This window comes from Neomonachus schauinslandi, chromosome 9 (assembly GCF_002201575.2).
Source record: "Neomonachus schauinslandi chromosome 9, ASM220157v2, whole genome shotgun sequence".
In the NCBI taxonomy this organism is placed as follows: domain Eukaryota; kingdom Metazoa; phylum Chordata; class Mammalia; order Carnivora; family Phocidae; genus Neomonachus; species Neomonachus schauinslandi.
This window is the reverse complement of record NC_058411.1, coordinates 120575390-120590954: the sequence shown is the minus strand read 5'-3', so window position 1 is coordinate 120590954 and position 15565 is coordinate 120575390.

The following is a 15565-nucleotide window of genomic DNA, read 5'->3' as shown; positions in this document are numbered from 1 at the left end:
CTTTTTGCATATGAATAAATGTTTTTTTTTTCAGTAGTTGAAATTATAGCACTGTATAATTTCTATTCTGATTTTACCTAGCAGTAATTTCACAAGCCCTTTTCTGACTGCGAGAGAACACTAATTATTTTTCTAGACAACATGTGGATTCATGAGTGAAAAAAAATTATTCAATTAATTATTATATACTGTTGTTAGAAATATAGGTTGTTTCCAATTATTCAGGATTGTTTTAAATGATGTTCCATTGAGGGTCTGGGTAATGCATTGTTATTTTCCTTATTTTTGACTGATTTCATTGTAAGATAAATTCTATGGGATAGTGTTAGTGGGGAAAAGAGAAAATATTTTATGGTGTTTGATAATGTTGTCAGCTGCTTTCCAAATGTAATGGCTCAACTCCACTAACCCATGTTCTCTATTATTACACCATTTTGCTACAAGACATGTGAATCACAAATTATCATGTAAACCAATTCTGCATTTAAAGAATGAAAAATGTTCTTAATTTAATGATTATAAATTGAAATCTTTGCTTTAGTTTAATTATTAACAAGTTTCAAATTATCTACATTTCACTCTGTGTGTGTATAATTTGAAGCATAACAATTCATATAATTTGATTATTACCTCTTTATTGTTATACTCACTAAGAACATTTGATTAATGGAGAAAGCAACAATGCCTCTGTAATATTTCTTCCAATATTTCTTATTGTTTTTTGTTTTGTTTTGTTATTGTTGATAGTGATGGACTTATTACTTTCTTTTTCCTGTATAGATCTTAATGCCATTTAGTGTTCTGAGATTCATATATCTTTTACTTGTTAGAACTTCTGTACCATCTTTTTAAGCTTTTTGAGGTGTAATTGATAAACAAAAAATTCACACATGGAATGTATACATCTTGATGATTTGGGACATATGCATACAACCATAACATCACCACAATCAAGATATTAAACATATCCGTTACCTCCAAAAATTTCCATGTGTCCTTTTGTGATTTGTGCATGTGTGTGTGTGCAGACAGATATGGTAAGAACACTTAACATGAGATTTATCCTTTTAACATACTTCAAAGTTTTCAATACCATATTGTGAATTATAAGTACTATGGAGCAGGTCTCTAGAAATTTTTGATCTTGTACAACTGAAACTTTATAATCATTGAATAACAACTCTGCATTTACCCCTTCCCTCAGTCCCTGGCAACCACCATTCTATTCTTTGTTTCTAGGAGTTTGACTATTTTATATACCTTATAAAATTGGAATCATGTAATATCTGTCCATTTGTGACTAGCTTATTTCACATAGAATAATGTATTCTAGATTCACACATGCTGGTACAAATGGCAGGATGTCCTTTTTTCAATTATCATTAATATTCCATATTATATATATACATTTTCTATATCCATTTATCTGATAATGAAAATTTTGTTCACTTTCATGTCTTGGCTATTGTGTATAATGCTGCAATGAACATGGGGATGCAAATATTTTTTCCAGATTTTGATTTCAATTCTTTTGGATATAAATCCAGAGTGGGATTGCTGGATCCTATGATAGTTCTATACATGAACAATGAACTATCTGAAAAGGAAGTTAAGAAAACAATGCCATTTACAATAACATCAAAAAGAATAAAATATTTGGAAATAAACAAGGAAGTGAAAGACTTGTACACTTAAAGCTATAAAACACTGATGAAATAAAATAAAGGGGATACAAATAAATGGAAATACACCACATGTTTATGGATTAGAAGAATTAATATAGTTAAAATGCACAAAATATCCAAAGAGATCTACAAATTCAATGTAATCTTTATCAAAATCTGAATAATAATATTTATAGAAATAAAAAAAAAACCCTAAAATTCATATGGAACCACAAGTGACCCTGAATAACCAAAACAATTTTGGGAAAGAAAAGAACAATGCTTGAGACATCATACTTCCTAACTTCAAAATACATTACAAAACTATATTAAAACAGTATGTTTCTGGAATAAAAACAGACAGAAAGACCAGTGGAATGGAATAAAAAAAAAAAAAAAAAAGGAAAAAACCCCCCACAGGGGGGAGCAGCAAGATGGCAGAGGAGTAGGAGACCTAAATTTCGTCTGGTCCCAGGAATTCACCTAGATAGGGATCAAACCATTGTGAACACCTATGAACTCAACAGGAGATCGAAGAAATGAATAGCAGCAACTCTCTGAACAGCAAAGCGACCATTTTCTGGAAGGTAGGACATGCAGAGAAGTGAATCCAAGGTGATATTCGGGAAGATAGATGGCGGGGGGGTGCTCCATCAGCCACTACTGGCAAGTGATAGAGCAGCAGAGCACAAAATCGGAACTTTTAGAAGTCGGCTGTGCTGAGGGATGTCGCTCCAGTGGCGAAGCGGGGGGTGGAACCCTCGCTGGGACAGTGTGGTCTCAGGACCCTCAGGGTCACAGAAAGACCGGGGGTGCCTGAGTGTGGCAGAGCTCTCAGGTATCGGAGCGGGGAAGCCAGCTGCAGGGACAGAGCTGAGGAGTGGGCTCTCAGCTCAGGGTTGCCATAAACTGTGGTCCATGGCACAGTCAGGCCACCGCTCTTCCAGCAAGGACCCAACAGGTGGCAGATGGAGGAGGCTCTGCTTCCTCCCCTGGGAGGAATGGCGTGGGAGCACACCACAGGAATCTGCTGGGTTTGGAAACTCCAAATGGGGTCGAGTGTGACATAGAATCACTCAGTCACAGGCCAGGTGGGCAGGAAGTGCAACCAGAGACTGGGGAGACGGGAGTGATTGACTGCTTTTCTCTGGGGGCGCACTGAAGACTGGGGCCCCAAGTTCTCAGCTCCTCCAGGGTGGAGATTAGGAGGCCACCATTTTCATTCTCATCCTCCAAAGCTATATGGAAAGCTTGCAGGGAACAAAAGCTACCAAGAGCAAACCCAAGCAAATTAATTAACATGGCCCCCAGCAAGGGCAGGGCAATTCTGCCTTGGGCAAAGACATTTGAGAACCACAGCAACAGGCCCCACCCCCAGAACATCAGCAAGAACAGCCAGCCAAGAGCAAGTTCACCCATTAATGAGAACAGCAGAACTTCAGCACTAGGGGAATACTGCACATAGAATTCATGGCTTTTTTACCATGATTCTTTAGTCTTTCAAAGTTAATTTTTTTAATTTTCTTTTTTTGAATTTTTCTTTTTCCCTTTTTCAACCAACATCTTATCAATCCCTTTCTTAAAAAATGTTTTTTATTTTTCATTTTTAGAGTCATATTCTTTCCCTTCATAGTAGTTACCCGTATTTTTGGCATATATATATAAGTTGTTCTCTCTTTAAAATTTTGAGGTAGTTTCTTCTAACAGATCAAAATATACCCTAAATCTCTAGTGTATGGTTTTTTTCTACTCTCCTGCCTGATCACATTCTTTCCCTTTTGATTTTTTTTAAATCCTCTTCATTCTTTTTTCAACCAACTTCTTATCTATCTTATCAATTCCTTTTATAAAATCTTTTATAATTTTCACCTTTACAGTCATATTCCCTCGCTTCATAGTATTTAACCTTATTTTTGCACATATATAAGCTTTTCTTTCTTTAAAATTTCGGGAAACCATTTCTTCTAACAGACCAAAATATGCCCAAAATCTAGTGTGTGGCACTGGCCTTTTCAACAGCCTGATCATATTTGATCATATTCTCTTTTTTTTTATCTTTTTCTTTTTCTTTTCTTTTTTTTCTTTTTCCTTTCTTTCCCTTTTTTTTCCCCTGGTTCCAGGTCTCTTCTGATATGTTTAGTGTATATTTTTCTGGGGTCGTTGTTGCCCTGTTAGTATTTTGTTCTCTCAATCATCTATTGTCCTCTGGACAAAATGACAAGAAGGAAAAAAATCATCTCAAAAAAAAAAGAACAAGAGGAAGTACAAACTGCCATACAATATGGACATTAGTAAGATGTTGGAACTAGAGTTCAACATGATAATTATAAAGATACTAGCTAGGCTTGAAAAAAGCATTGAAGATACTAGAGAAACCCTTTCTGGAGAAATAAAAGAACTAAAATCTAACCAAGTTGAAATCAAAAAAGCTATTAATGAGGTGCAATAAAAAATGGAGGCTCTAACTGCTAGGATAAATGAGGCAGAAGAGAGAATTAGGGATATAGAAGACCAAATGATTGAAAATAAAGAAGCTGAGAAAAAGAGAAAAACAACTACTGGATCATGAGGGCAGAATTCGAGAGATAAGTGATACCATAAGATGGAACACTATTAGAATAACTGGGGGGGCACCTGGGTGGCTCAGTCATTAAGCGTCTGCCTTCGGCTCATGTCATGATCCCGGGGTCCTGGGATTGAGCCCTACATCAGGCTCCCTGCTCACATCAGGGTCCCTGCTCGGCAGGAGGCCTGCTTCTCCCTCTCCCGCTTCCCCCGCTTATGTTCCCTCTCTCGCTGTGTCTCTCTCTGTCAAATAATAAAATCTTTAAAAATAAAATTAGAATCATTGGGATCCTAGAAGAAGAAGAAAGAGAGAGAGGGGCTGAAGGTATATTGGAGCAAATTATAGCAGAGAACTTCCCTAATTTGGGGAAGGAAACAGGCATCAAACTCCAGGAGGCACAGAGAACCCCCCTCAAAATCAATAAAAATAGGTCAACACGCTGACATCTAATAGTAAAACTTATGAGTCTCAGAGACAAAGAGAAAATCCTGAAAGCAGCTTGGGACAAGAGATCTGTAACCTACAATGGTAGAAACATTAGACTGGCAACAGACCTATCCACAGAGACTTGGCAGGCCAAAAAGGACTGGTATGATATAGTCAGCACGAAATGAGAAAAATATGCAGCCAAGAATACTATATCCAGCTAGGCTGTCATTGAAAATAGAAGGAGGGATAAAAACCTTCCAGGACAAACAAAAACTAAAGGAATTTGCAACCATGAAACCAGCCCTATAAGAAATATTGAAAGGGGGGGGGCGGAGCAAGATGGTGGAGGAGTAGGAGACCTGGATTTCGTCTGGTCTCAGGAATTCAGCTGGATAGGGATCAAACCATTCTGAACACCTACAAACTCAACAGGAGATCGAAGAAAAGAAGAGCAACAACTCTCTCATCAGAAAAGCGACCACTTTCTGGAAGGTAGGACGAGCAGAGAAGTGAATCCGAGGCGATATTCGGGAGGATAGACGGTGGGGGAGGGGCCTCTGGTGGCCGCTTCTGGCAAGTGATAGAACCACGGAGCACAAAATCGGAACTTTTAAAAGTCTGCTCCGCTGAGGGACGTCACTCTGGTGGCTAAGCGGGGGGGTGGAACCCTCCGGGACAGTGTGGTCTCAGGACCCACGGGTCACAGAAAGACCGGGGGTGCCTGAGTGCGGCAGAGCTCCCAGGTATCGGAGCAGGGAAGCCGGCTGCAGAGGCGGAGCCCAGGCACGGGCTCTCAGCTCGGGGTTGCCATAAACCGTGATCCGCGGCACAGTCGGGCCACTGCTCCTCCAGCAGGGTCCCAACAAGTGGCAGACCCGGGGAGACTCACCTTCCTCCCCTGGGAGGAGCCACGCAGGAGTGCACCGCAGGGATCTGCTGGGTTTGGAGACTCCACCCGGGGTCGGGTGCCAGAGATAGAAACGCGCGGTCACAGGACGGGTGAGCACAGAGTGCAGCTGGAGACTGGGGAGACGGGAGTGACTGACGGCTTTTCTCTGGGGGTTCACTGAGAAGCGGGGCCCTGAGTTCTCGGCTCCTCCGCAGCGGAGATTGGGAGGCCACCATTTTCACTCTCCGTCTCCAAAGCTGTACGGAAAGCTCGCAGGGAACAAAAGCCCCGGAGAGCAAACCCGAGCAGATTACTTAGCTGGGAGGGGGCAAGGGCGGGGCAATTCTGCCTCCGGCAAAGACATTTGGAAACCACGGCAACGGGCCCCTCCCCAGAAGATCAGCGAGAACAGCCAGCCAAGACCAAGTTTACCCATCAATGAGAACGGCAGAACTCCAGTGCTAGGGGAATACTGCACATAGAATTAATGGCTTTTTTACCATGATTCTGTAGTCTTTCAAAGTTAATTTTTTTTAACTGTCTTTTTTTTCTTTTTTTTTCTTTTTGAATTTTTCTCTTTCCCTTTTTCAACCAACATCTTATCAATCCCTTTTTTTTAAAAAAATATTTTTTATTTTTCATTTTTAGAGTCATATTCTATCCCTTCATAGTAGTTACCCGTATTTTTGGCTTATATATATGTTGTTCTCTCTTTAAAATTTTGAGATAGTTTCTTCTAACAGATCAAAATATACCCTAAATCTCTAGTATATGGTATTTTCTATTCCCCTGCCTGATTACATCCTCTCCCTTTTTTTTTTCTTTTTTTAAATCCTCTTCTTTCTTTTTTCAAACAACTTCTTATCAATTCCTTTTATAAATTTTTTTATAATTTCTATCTTTACGGTCATATTCCATCCCTTCATCAGATCAACCCTTATTTTTGTACATATATAAGTTTTTCTTTCTTTAAAATTTTGGGAGGTACTTTCTTCTAAAAGACCAAAATACACCCCAAATCTAGTGTGTGGCACTGATCTATATACCAGCCTGATCATATTTGATCACATTCTGGTTTTTCTGTTGTTGTTGTTTTGTTTTGTTTGTTTTTGTTTTTATCTTTATCTTTATCTTTTTCTTTTTTTTCTTTTTCTTTTTTCTCTCTTTCCCTTTCTTTTCCCACTGCTTCAGGTCTTTTCTGATTTGTTTAGAGTATATTTTCTGGGGACGTTGTTACTCTGCTAAAATTTGGTTCTCTCATTCATCTATTCTCCTCTGCACAAAATGACAAGACGGAAAAAATCACCTCAACAAAAAGAACAAGAGGTAGTACCGACTGCCAGGGACCTACTCAATACGGACATTAGTACGATGTCAGATCTAGAGTTCAGAATCATCACTTTAAAGATACTAGCTGGGCTTGAAAAAAATATGGAAGTTATTAGAGAAACCCTTTCTGGAGAAGTAAAAGAACTAAAATCCAACCAAGTAGAGATCAAAAAGGCTATTAATGAGGTGCAATCAAAAATGGGGGCGCTAACTGCTAGAATAAATGAGGCAGAAGAGAGAATCAGTAATATAAAAGATGAAATGATGGAAAATAAAGAAGCTGAGAAAAAGAGAGATAAACAACTACTGGATCACGAGGGCAGAATTCGAGAGATAAGCGATACCATAAGATGAAACAACATTAGAATAATTGGGATCCCAGAAGAAGAAGAGAGAGAGGGGCAGAAGGTATAATGGAGCAAATTATAGCAGAGAACTTCCCTAATTTGGGGAAGGAAACAGGCATGAAAATCCAGGAAGCACAGAGAACCCCTCTCAAAATCAATAAAAATAGGTCAACACCCCGACATCCAATAGTAAAACTTACGAGTCTCATAGACAAAGAGAAAATCCTGAAAGCAGCTCGGGAGAAGAGATATGTAACCTACAAGGGTAGAAACATTCGATTGGCAACAGACCTATCCACAGAGACCTGGCAGGCCAGAAAGGACTGGCAGGATATATTCAGAGCACTAAATGAGAAAAATATGCAGCCAAGAATACTCTATCCAGCTAGGCTGTCATTGAAAATGGAAGGAGAGATAAAAAGCTTCCAGGACAAACAAAAACTAAAGGAATTTGCAAACACAAAACCAGCCCTACAGGAAATCTTGAAAGGGGTCCTCTAAGCAAAGAGAGAGCCTAAAAGCAATATAGACCAGAAAGGAACACAGACAATATACGGTAACAGTCACCTTACAGGCAATACAATGGCACTAAATTCTTATCTTTCAATAGTTACCCTGAATGTAAATGGGCTAAATGCCCCAATCAAAAGACACAGGCTATCAGACTGGATTAGAAAACAAGACCCATTGATATGCTGTCTGCAAGAGACTCATTTTAGAACCAAAGACACCCCCAGATTGAAAGTGAGGGGGTGGAAAACCATTTACCATGCTAATGGACACCAAAAGAAAGCTGGGGTGGCAATCCTTATATCAGACAAATTAGATTTTAAACCAAAGACTGTAATAAGAGATAAGGAAAGACACTATATCCTACTTAAAGGGTCTATCCAACAAGAAGATCTAACAATTGTAAATATCTATGCCCCTAACATGGGAGCAGCCAAATATATAAGCCAATTAATTACAAAAGCAAAGAAACACATCGACAACAATACAATAATAGTGGGGGACTTTAACACCCCCCTCACTGAAATGGACAGATCGTCTAGGCAAAAGATCAACAAGGAAATAAAGACTTTAAATGACACACTGGACCAAATGGACTTTACAGACATATTCAGAACATTCCTCCCCAAAGCAACGGAATACACATTCTTCTCTAGTGCCCATGGAACATTCTCCAGAATAGATCACATCCTAGGTCATAAATCAGGTCTCAACTGGTACCAAAAGATTGGAATCATTCCCTGCCTATTTTCAGACCACAATGCTTTGAAACTAGAGCTCAATCACAAGACAAAAGTCAGAAAGTACTCAAATAGATGGAGGCTAAAGAGCATCCTACTGAAGAACGAATGGGTCAACCAGGAAATTAAAGAAGAATTAAAAAAATACATGGAAACCAATGAAAATGAAAACACAACTATTCAAAATCTTTGGGATGCAGCAAAGGCAGTCCTAAGAGGAAAGTATATAGCAATACAAGCCTCTCTCAAGAAGCAAGAAAGGTCTCTAGTACACAACCTAACCCTCCACCTAAAGGAGCTGGAGAAAGAACAGCAAATAAAGCCTAAACCCAGCAGGAGAAGAGAAATAATAAAGATCAGAGCAGAAATCAATGAAATAGAAACTAAAAGAACAGTAGAACAGATCAACGAAACTAGGACCTGGTTCTTTGAAAGAATTAACAAGATTGATAAACCCCTGGCCAGACTTATCAAAAAGAGAAGAGAAATGACCCAAATCAACAAAATCATGAATGAAAGAGGAGAGATCACAACCAACACCAAAGAAATACAAACAATTATAAGAACATATTATGAGCAACTCTATGCCAGCAAATTAAATAACCTGGAAGAAATGGATGCATTCCTAGAGATGTATCAACTACCAAAACTGAACCAGGATGAAATAGAAAACCTGAACAGACCTATAACCACTAAGGAAATTGAAGCAGTCATCCAAAATCTCCCAAAAAACAAAAGCCCAGGGCCAGATGGCTTCCCAGGGGAATTCTACCAAACATTTCAAAAAGAATTAATACCTATTCTTCTGAAACTGTTCCAAAAAATAGAAATGGAAGGAAATCTTCCAAACTTGTTTTATGAGGCCACCATGATCCCCAAACCAGACAAAGACCCCATCAAAAAGGAGAATTACAGACCCATATACTTGATGAATATGGATGCAAAAATTATCACCAAAACACTAGCCAATAGGATCCAAGATTATACTAAAAGGATTATTCACCAGGACAAAGTGGGATTTATCCCTGGGTTGCAAGGTTGGTTCAACATCCGCAAATCAATCAACGTGATACAATACATTAATAAAAGAAAGAACAAAGAAACATCTGATCCTCTCAATAGATGCAAAAAAAGCATTTGACAAATTACAGCATCCTTTCTTGGTCAAAACTCTTCAGAGTATAAGGATAGAGGGTACATACCTCAATATCATAAAAGCCATCTATGAAAAACCTACAGCAAATAACATTCTCAATGGGGAAAAACTGAGAGCTTTCCCCCTAAGGTCAGGAACACAGCAGGGATGTATACTATCACCACTGCTATTCAACATAGTTTTGGAAGTCCTAGCCACAGCAATCAGACAACAAAAGAAATAAAAGTCATCTGAATTGGCAAAGAAGAAGTCAAACTCTCACTCTTTGCAGCTGATATGATAATTTATGTAAAATGAATGCACAGAAATCTGTGGCATTCCTATACACCAACAAGACAGAAGAAAGAGAAATTAAGGAATTGATCCCATTTACAGTTGCACCCAAAACAATGAGATACCTAGGAATAAATCTAACCAAAGAGGCAAAGAATCTGTACTCAGAATACTATAAAATACTTATGAAAGAAATTGAGGAAGACACAAAGAAATGGAAAAACGTTCCACGCTCATGGATTGGAAGAACAAATATTGTGAAGATGTCAATGCTACCTAGAGCAATCTACACATTCAATGCAATCCCTATTAAAATACTGTCCACTTTTTTCAAAGAAATGGAACAAATAATCCTAAAATTTGTATGGAACCAGAAAAGACCCCACATAGCCAGAGGAATGTTGAAAAAGAAAAGCGAAGCTGGCGGCATCACAATTCCAGACTTCCAGCTCTATGACAAAGCTGTCATCATCAAGACAGTATGATACTGGCACAAAAACAGACACATAGATCAATGGAACAGAATAGAGAGCCCAAAAATGGACCCTCAACTCTATGGTCAACTAATCTTCAACAAAGCAGGAAAGAATGTCCAATGGGAAAAAGACAGTCTCTTCAACAAATGGTGTTGGGAAAATTAGACAGCCACCTGCAGAAGAATGGAACTGGACCATTTCCTTACACCACACACAAAAATAGACTCAAAATGGTTGAAAGACCTCAATGTGAGACAGGAGTCCATCCAAATCCTAAAGGAGAATACAGGCAGCAACCTCTTCGACCTCAACCACAGCAACTTCTTCCTAGAAACATCGCCAAAGGCAAGGGAAGCAAGGGCAAAAATGAACTATTGGGACATCATCAAGATAAAAAGCTTTTGCACAGCAAAAGAAACCATCAACAAAACCAAAAGACAACCGACAGAATGGGAGAAGATATTTGCAAATGACATATCAGATAAAGGGCTAGTATCCAAAATCTATAAAGAACTGATCAAACTCAACACCCAAAGAACAAAGAATCCAATCAAGAAATGGGCAGAAGACATGAACAGACATTTTTCCAAGAAGACATCCAAATGGCCAACAGACACATGAAAAAGTGCTCAACATTTCTCTGCGTCAGGGGAATCCAAATCCCACTGTTGGTGGTAATGCAAGCTGGTGCAGCCACTCTGAAAACTGTATGGAGGCTCCTCAAAAAGTTGAAAATAGAGCTACAATATGACCCAGCAATTGCACTACTGGGTATTTTCCCACAGATACAAATGTAGGGATCTTAAGTGGTACTTGTTCCCTGATGTTTATAGCAGCAATGTCCACAAAAGCCAAACTATGGAAAGAGTGAAGATGTCAATCAACAGAGGAATGGACACAGACCTGTACCTCTGAAACAAATACATTATATTTTAAATTATATTACATTTTACATTATATATGTTACATTATATGTTAAAAAAAAAAGAAGATAGCAGGAAGGGAAAAATGAAGGAGGGGAAATCGGAGGTGGAGACAAACCATGAGAGGGTATGGACTCTGAAAAACAAACTGAGGGTTCTAGAGGGGAGGTGGGTGGGGGGATGGGTGAGCCCTGTGTTGGGTATTAAAGAAGGCATGTACTGAATGGAGCACTGTGTGTTATATGCAAACAATGAATCATGGAACACTACATCAAAAACTAATGATGTAATATATGGTGATTAACATAACATAAAAAAATAGCAAAAGACAAACAAAAACAAAAAACAAAAACCCCCACATATATTGTCAGCTTATTTTCAACAAAGATACCAAAAAGCACAGTGGTGAAAGGATAGTATCTTCAACAAATGTTGCTGGGTAAACTAGATATACACATACCACCGAATGAAATTGGACCCCTATCTTACACCATACACACAAATCAACTCAAATTGGATTAAATATTAAATGTGAGACCTGAAGTTATAAAACTTTTTGAGCAAAAAATAAACAAAAGAAATCTTTTTGAGAAAAAATACAGAAACAGGAGAAAATTGGTCTTGGCCATGATTTTCTGGATTTGATATCTAACATGCATGAAATAAATTTAAAAATTAAGAGGGACTACATCAAAATAAAAAAGCTTCTGCCCAGCAGGACAAGCAATCAACTAAGTGTGGAAAAAAAACCCAAACTCTAGGAATGCTAGAAAATATTTGGAAGCCATCTGCATGGTAAAATGTCAATATCCAAAATATATAAATCTTTCCTACAACTCAGTAGAAAAAAGTAAAATAAAGTTAATAAAACTCAATTTAAAAAATAAACAAAGGACTTAAAATTGTCATTTTTTCCAAAGAAGACATACCAGTGGCCACCAGGTATAAGAAAATGTACTCAATATAATTGATCATCAGGGAAATGTAGATCAAAACCATAGTCTGATATCACCTCACACTTGTTAGGATGGTTATTATAAAAATAAAATATCAGGTTAACCTGGTGATGGGTATTAAAGAAGGCACGTACTGAATGAAGCACTGGGTGTTATACGCAAACAATGAATCATGGAACACTACATCAAAAACTAATGATGAAATGTATGGTGATTAACATAACATAATAAAATTAAATAAATAAATAAATAAATAAATAAATAAATAATAAAATAAAATATCAACAACAACAAAATAACTAGTGTTGGTGAGGAACTCTTATATACTGTTAATGGGAATGTAGAATGGTGCAGCCCACTATGGAAAATATTATGGAGGTTCTTCCCTAACATCTTTTGGCTCCATTATGAAAAAAATGCAATAAAGGAGAATAAAAGCAGGATGATGGTTTCTGGGCCAAATATGATTTCTTTGTATTGAATCCATACCTTTTGCACAGCCAGGTACCCTAAGAGAGACCCTGTCCTTGTGTCTTTCTATGACAAGTGAAATAATACCACTGAGCTAGAAACATTTATTCTGAGATTCCCTGAAGAAATGGTATTTCACAAAGCTGGTAGTCAATAGGTCCCACTTCTAGATTTTATTTTATCTTCCCTGCCTAAGTGCCACATCAAATTTCAGAGACATATATATCAGGCATATTGTGATTGTAGTCTTCTTAAATTAATTATTGCAATTTTAATAGTGTGAATATCTAAAGGATAAAGATGTTTTATTTATTTTTATTTCCCTGTTGTTCATGACTCAGAGAAGGATACTTAAAATCTTTATTGAATGAAATACAGAACACCATGCTCTGGGGTATGGTGATTTCAAAGGTAAATGTCAGTGAGGATAATATTTACAAATAAAGGCAGGGTTTTAGCCTTAGAATGTGCTCTAAGGTCCTTGGAGCAGGATGTGAATGAGAGAAAAATGCAACGTTGATGAAAAAGAGACCTAGGGATGCATGGGGAATGAAAAGGAATAAGTTAGAAGGAACAAGTTTCATGAAGATAGGTCCCACATCATCCTGATCTCAGAAATATTAACTCTGTTTACTTCCTCTGATACCTAGAAGAATGCTTGTATCTAAGAACCTGAGCAGGCTGACAAAGACCTGCTGTATATTTTGCCCAGGAAGAGTATGGCTGTTGTGTCATGGTCTGAGTGTTAACTTTGCCTATGTTTTGTCAAATGTATCCCTAAATATTTTATATTTGTGGATGTTATCATAAATGAGATTTATTTTATTTTTCAATTTTTTGTTGCCAGTATATAGATGTATGAGTAATTTTAATTAGAACTGTTGAGATAATTGTGGATTTACAAAAAATTATAAATAATAATACATAGAGATCCTGTGTGTCCCATACTCTGTTTTCCCTAATGACAACATCTTAAATAATTATACTATAACATCAAAACCAAGGTATTCACACTGACACAGTCAATATACAGAACATTTCCACTATCACGAGGCTCTCTCATATTACCTTTTTATAGCTTTCATTACCTATCTCCACACCCCCATCCTTACCCTTTGGTAACCACTAATATGTTCTCCATTTCCATACTTTTTGTTATTTCAAGAATTTTATATAAAAAGAGTTATAGAATATGTAACCCTTTGAGTTTGAATTTCTACACTCAGCATAATCCTTTGGAGATACATTCAGTTTACTGTATGTATTAATATTTAGCACCTATAGAGGAGAGGAAGATGACAGCAGAGTAGGACCCTAGGCTCAACTCATCCCACAAACACAACAAGGTAATTATCAAATCATCCCGAATATCCCAGAAATCAACCTGAAGCCTGATAGGCCAACACCACAACTACAGGGAGAGAAAATTCCACATTGAAGAAAGTAGGAAGTGTGGAGCACTAATTTAGAGGAGAAACTGATCACAGGTGCTGTGGAGGGAGGGAGCCATGGTCACAGAGAAGGCTAAGAGAGAGAGGGGTACACACAGGAACACACAAGGATAATGTTTCCCTAAAGCATTGGCTTGGAAAATGAGGGGGGCTGAATTTCCTGAGTTCTTGCAACTAGCGGAGTGTAAAACCTGGAGTTTTAAAAGTCAGTGGTCTTGGCTGGGATAGACCCCATAGGACACTGCACTGTTCCTGGAGAGAAGGAAGGCCAAGAACCCAGGGGTAGACAGTGTGGAAACAATGACCTGAAAAGCACTTGGAGCACACAGTGGGAAAATTATTTGCTCTTCTTGTAACATGTCCCTGAGAGACAGTGTTCATAGAGACACCTCTCTGGGAACAAAGAACGTGACTGGCACCATTTCTCTCCTTTGCCCCTCAGCATAAACACAGAGCCACCTGTGGGAAGCTAAGCAGCACCAACAAAGGATGCCTCACATACATACACCAAGCCCCACACCATTGTGCTCTGGCAGGACTTCCCATCTCAGTCACACTCAGTCCTAGTGTGGTGGGCCAGCCCATCTCTCAGAAGACCAGCACAAACCCATGCCCATACCACATCTTCCAGCCAGAGAGTTCTGCAGGGCCTCAGTTATGATGGAGGTGGTGTCAGGTCTCCTTTCACAAGTACATCAGAGCATACCTAGTTAAAACTCACCACATTAAGGCCAGGGACCAAACACTGCCCACTGCAGGCAATGAGAGCCTCTGCGAATGACTGCACTGAAGAATAGAGCAGCTAAAACACAACAGCAGAGCATAAACAGCACAAACCAGAGACACTTCCGGAAATGCCAAGCCTTAGGTACTACATGACCTCTTCTTCATAAGGCCATTACTTCCAGGAGCAGGAGACATAACTGGCTTTTGTAACCCAGAGAAGAATGCAGAGACTTAGATAAGATGCCAAGATGGAAGAATTTATCCCAAATGAAATAATAAGGCCATTGACAAAGATCTAAGCAAAACAGATACAAATAAAATGCTTGATGGAGAATTTAAAGTAATAATCATAAGGATACACACTGGACTTAAGGCAAAAAAAAAATAGAAGACATCAGTGAGACCATTACAACAGAGATAAAAGAGCTTAAAAATAGTCAGAGATGAAAATTCCAATAAACAAGATTAGAAACACACAAACAGCAGGCCAGAGGAAGCACAGGAATGATTTGGTGACCTAGAATACAAAGCAATGGAAAGTAATGAAGTTGAACAAAAAATGAAAGCAGAAATATGGAACATGAAATAGACTTAGAGTACTCAGTGACTCCATCAAATGTAATAGGATTTGTATTATAGGAGTCCCAGAAGAAGAAGAA